Source organism: Candoia aspera, chromosome 2, assembly GCF_035149785.1.
Source record: "Candoia aspera isolate rCanAsp1 chromosome 2, rCanAsp1.hap2, whole genome shotgun sequence".
NCBI lineage: Eukaryota > Metazoa > Chordata > Lepidosauria > Squamata > Boidae > Candoia > Candoia aspera.
In genome coordinates, this window is record NC_086154.1 from 73,218,702 (window position 1) to 73,224,716 (window position 6,015).

The window sequence follows — 6,015 nt, forward strand, 5'->3', positions numbered from 1 at the left end:
TTGATGGATTCTAGACAGAGAGAGGTCATAGACTAGATCATAGAGTTAGGATTGTTGAGAGAGAGAGACCAATAGAAGCCTATCTAGGAAGAAAATATGATAGAGTTCTATTGCATATTCGGGGGAAACGTGTTATTCCGCTGCAGAGACAAATTTGTGGCATTTTTTTTCAAGACGAATAAATGTATTTTGGCATATGATCACACGAATTGTCATTTGAAAGAGGAGCGTTATGGACTTATTCATATCTGGAGGGTCAGAAAAAAGACGTCATAGGGAAATAAACGGTAGGAAATGCAGACAGTGGCATTTATACATTGAAGCCATTTAGGAACCATTGTTTGGAGACAGACGTTTCTGCGTAGTTCAGCTGATAAGCTTCCTTATGGGGCGAGGAGGGCATTGCAGTGTTATTCATACTGAGGACTGAAGCAGCCGTATTCAGGGAGAAGGAAGATAAACGCTTTTAGCATGTAATAAGGCTCTAACTTTGAACACCTCTTTTAAAGGGGCATTTGTTGTACTTTATTTTACAGAAAAAAGCAAGAGAAGCAATCACACCATGGTTATATACACAACAGATTAAGCTACAAACTAGCCAACCACATTTGAGTTTAGTATGTTGTGTGAGCCAAGTCCCTATGATTAGTTTATTATTATTGTTACTGTTACAGTATTAGATTTTTATCCCACTTTTTAAAAATATTTAGTCAAAACTCAAGGCAGAAAACATACCTAATATTCCTCACTCCTATTTTCCCCACAACAACAACAATCCTATGAGGTGGGTTGGGCTGTGAGAGAGCGCGACTGGCCCAAAGTCACCAGCCAGCTTTCATGCCTAAGGGAGGCCCAGAACTCAGAGTCTCCTGGTTTCTAGGGCAACAGCTTCATCACTACACCAAACTGGCTTTCCAGCTTATAATGCTGGGTGTTGTGGGAACCCAGAAAACTGAATTAACTTCATATATTTTGATTAACAGCAAGTAAGCTTGAACATAAAAAATAAATAGCAATCTCTGCAACAGCACTGGGGAAAATAGAATGAATGGCTAGGAGCTGCTAACAAAGAATTTGCAGGTTATAAGGTAATGATTAGCTGCGTGCATGTAGCAAAGCTAGATTCTTTAATAATAGTTTCTTGAAAAAAATATAATTAGGTTGGGCAATAACCCATAAAGCAAAGGTGGATAATGTTGGGTGGGGTGGGGGTGCAACTAAGCTGCCTGAACTTCCAAAGGGCTATAGAATAACATGATGACATCGCTGGAAGGAAAGGGGCTGAATATTATTTGTTACTTTTAATTTGCTTGATGTCTTAATGGTGAAGATAGGACCAAGAGCCCTCTAGGAAGCAAGTTCCTATCTTTACTTTCCCCCCTTCCCAAAGGTCAACTTCAGACCATTTTTCAAGGTTTTTAGAAAGTTTAAGGATACAAATAGGGTAGTTTTCCTTTCCACAGATTTACTACTTCCAGTTTCATCCTTAAAACGCAGCAAAAATTGCCAAAAAATAGGCTGAGATCTAGCCAAGAAGCACCAGGTGTTTGGGGGAGGGTTAAAAAGTTTTTCTGAAAACCACTGCCAAAATTTAATCAACCGCCTTTAATTGACCATATTCTAGTTTTGAACATCATACTGAACCATATACTATCAAAGCTAAGTTTGCATCACATATTAGGTTAAAATGTGGCTATATCATTTATGGTTCATGTATCATGCAAACATACCCAAGAAGACAGTAAGTCGCTGCCTCTTTGCTCATGTTCCCTCTTTTATACTGGATGTATGGCACCATAGGATGCTGGTCACTGAAGATACAGCCCTTCATCTACTAACCTGCTCTTTTCCTAACTGTTGTGCAGTGAGAATTAGTCCTAATTGGCTGAATTAATCCTCCAAGCTGAAAAAGTAAGGCAGAGTTTAGGACTATTTCTCCAAGGAATAACTAATCACTTATACCTTCTGGAAGACTATTCTTCCTGCTGCATTGGTCAAGAGGATGGGTCACATATGTAGAAGAAGGGTAAGCAATATTTTGCATGGGTGAAACCCATTCACTTCCATACTGTAGATGTTGTATTTTGTTCTTTTGCAATGGCAGATCACCACATTGAGGAATCAGGTGGCAGTCAGAAGAAGAAGTAATGATTGCTTACCTGCTCCTTCCATGGTCAGGAAAAGGACAAGTGTGTGTGTGGAGAAAGAAAGAGTTCCTGTAACAATTAGCCATTGTTTCCTCCTAAGGAATTACTTCCATTCAGCCACCCTCAATCCCTCAAAACACTTTTCCATCACCCTGCAAGCATCCTTACTGCTATTATTATAATGCTTAATACTCTCTAGTACTTCTTCCACAAGACCAATAAGAGAGTTCAAAAATTGGTCATCCTTATCTTACACCCTTTATCTTCCCATTGCGTAAAAAGCCAGTCGCAAGGAGAAGAAGCTGCAGAGCTTCTCCGACCCCGTTTGAAAAGGAAACAATGGTGTTCTGGTGGCTTACCAACTTGCAGGTAGCAGGAGGCCCCACCGGTGTGAAATCACTCAGTCCACAGGACATCACTGATGCTACAAACTGCATTCACAGCATTTCCTTCTATCCCACAGTTGAGCTAGAAGCTCATTGGCTGCACAAGAGCTATTGTGAGTAGTATCAGATCAGCACAAAGTGGATATATGACAAGGATTCACGTTCTCCTTTGGATAGCATGTTTTTGAGGTTTAATGCTAACTCAAAACATTTCAGCTTTAGTATCTGGCATCTTTAAATTTGTGCTTTTAGGATTGTTATGTCTCCTAACTGAGATGGTATCATATCTAATAAGAATTAAGACAGTGTATAATTGTTTTATTTTGTAAAGTTTCATTCCTGGCATGAATCCATTGGTTTATGGAGTTGACAAAAAAGAAAGCCAAAATGTCAGTGTATGTGACCATGTTTCTGCTCACCTGAATATGTGGCAGTGAAAGCTGGGTGGGAAGTGGAAATAGAGTAAAGAATGTGTGTACAGTAGTAAAACAAGAAGAGATAGGGTCAAGAACAAACAGGTGAATGAATGAATGAATGAATGAGTATTTAATAGAAGAGTACCAAAGTACCAAAGAAATACATGGTTTGGTCATATAGAGAGCATGACAGAGGATCAAGTTACAAAATAGATGTAAGGAAGAAAAGTCAGAGAAAATTGTGGCTCAGTAGCATTGATGAGATCCTCAAAAAGAGAGGCACAAGAAGTTTAAAGAAGAAAAAGTGTATAGATCAGTAGATGAATGTGGTGGAAGCAAGAATGGTTTGCAAGATTAGAAGGGTATGGAGGGCTATAGTAAATGGCATCAACTAGATTTAGGAAATATTTCCCTTTTGTACTCCCTTTCTGTACTATATATAATGATGGGAAGGGAATGAGTGTGATAGGTATGCATGATGTAGTATATATTTGTATTTTTGCTATTCATAAAGCCTTATTCTATATATTAGAATATAGAAAATAACAGTTATATTCTATATGTAACTGAGTTATATTCTATATGTAACTGATTTTATAGTATTGAACTGACATACATCCATTTGTAATACCTTTATATTTGAGTAAAATTCTGTACTGGTAATCACATTTCTTTCCTTTTTATACACACAATGTGTACTATGTGTGTAAGGTTCCCAATGGTATGTAAAAGATAATGGTATCCTTAGAATATTTTTTTGGGTATTGCCAGAGAGATTTGCAAGCCCATGGTTAAACACCAGGCAGTCACCATTAACTAAATTATTGGGACTGGATTCCAAAAGTCACACTTGGTGGCAGGGGGTGCCCTGGGGAACTGGGTGTCAAGATGACAGTAAAAACTGCATGATCAAAGCCCTATCTCTTATATACATGTGGACATACATGATTGCAACTGTCATATTTGACCCCCTTCTTGACAAAATTTCCCCTGATCCTCTTACATGATGGGATTGAATGTAGCCAATGAGAACTAAAGGGAGCTTGTCTTTCCCAGTGTTTTCCAGCCAATTAGCATTTTACTACAGTATGCAGTAAAGTATTCACTCAAAGACCTATTCATAACCACATATTATGAAAATTTGTGGCTTCCTTTCTTAGATTACTTGTAAGGACTTTTATGTGATTCTCTTTCTTTCAGTATAGTCCAGCCAACTAGGATAATTTTTGCACAGCATTTTAGAATCAAGTAATACTTCTCCGAAACAGAAACTGTGAGCTAAGCAAGTTATATTCTCAGAAAATAATATCTCAGTGAAAACTATATAATAATGAAATGTTTTGAAGTAAGTTTCATCCCTTGCCAGATTTTACATATAATTACTACTAGCAACAAGTAAGCCCGGTCCTGAAATTTAAATCAAAATATTTAGATGATTTGCCACAGGATTTCTACATTTCAATCACATGACCAAAACAAGTTTAAAGGAAAATTCAACTTACTAATTTCATAATATCCCTGTTCAAGAGGTTAAGGCATTCTCAGAATGGGGCACCCTTCCCCAACCTCACATATTTGCATATGTTGATCAGGAGTCCTGGGTGAGAAATTAATTTCTGTTTAAGTGAAAGAAAGCGTATGGGCCTTGAGAGAAACAGGGGAGAACTTAATTCATTAATATAATAAACTTTTATGTCACTTCAATCAAATCAAGGGGAAATCCACACTTTCTGTTTGCCCTGTTGCCAGTATAGACGACCCACCAGTTCTTGAGTGCAGGAATAGATTATGTTGTCCTCCACCCATTCCCAGTGTCTCATCATTGCACTCCCCACCTGTTTTCCATCCTAAGCCTTCTTAAGCCCTTCCAAGTGGATGGTCTGCTGTGCTTCCTTCAACTTTTCATTGAAGGTTAATAACATTGGAGAAAATCAAACTTCTAATGGGAGGCCATTAGGAGAGCTATCCTCACCACTGAAGAACAACCCTTTTGAGCTTCAGTCTTAACCTCTCAAAAATGCTTCTCCTGGTTGATCAAGCAGTTGAGCTCACTCTAGTGGAGAGAGGTGGTCCTGCAGGTAACCTGGCACCAAGCCGTAAAGATATACTCATTTCCAAACATGACTGTCAGTTTGGTGTAGTGGTGAAGGCTTCAGGCTAGAAACTGGGAGACTGGGAGTTCTAGTCCTGCCTTAGGCACAAGGCCAGCTGGGGGACCTTGGGCCAGTCACTTTCTCTCAGCCCTAGGAAAAAGGCAATGGCAATCCACCTCTGAAAAACCTTGCCAAGAAAACTGCAGGGACTAGTCTAGGCAGTCACCAGGATTCAACAATGACTCAAAGGCACGTGTGCACACGCTTCCAAATCCCCCTCTCACTTCACTTCCCATTAGGTAAGGATTCTCGACATGCACTCCCTCTTTGCATGCCTTGGGCTGGCAGATTCTGTTTGGAGCGGCAATCTGCTCTGCCTAAAGTTTTGATGTGGATCAGTGGTTTTGGTTGTCTGATTAAAGAATTATACAATATTTATGTAGTAAATATAATATCTGAACCTTTTAGTGAACTAGTTTAGCTTAGAAAACTAAAGAACTGAAACAGAAAACCAATTTACTTTAGTTGTCACTTTTGGATAAACTATGAATATTAAACAACTGGAGGTAGAATATGGAGTGTAAATGATAGCTTTATATCTAAGGTCATCTACTTGGCTTGTCAGAATCTCACAGTAAGTGGCCTGCATGTACAATAATTGGTGACAAGATGTCCAACCTAATGCCCTTTCCGTTTAAAGTCTGCAGTTCTTAATACCTCTAGACTGATACAGGACAGTATGCCTTCATTTGATTCACAAACAAATTGAATTCAGTTAAATAAGCTGGCTGGCAAATTTGGAAAGAGAAAAAGCAAAAAAATCTTCAGTAATCACACTGAAAGTGCAATGCCATTGCATGCTCTTTGTAGCTTGAATGTACATATTGACAATTATATATGAAATGTAAATTCTGAGCCCCCTGTAGATGTGCAACTCTCCTCTGAGCTTGACACCTGGTGACTATAGATATAA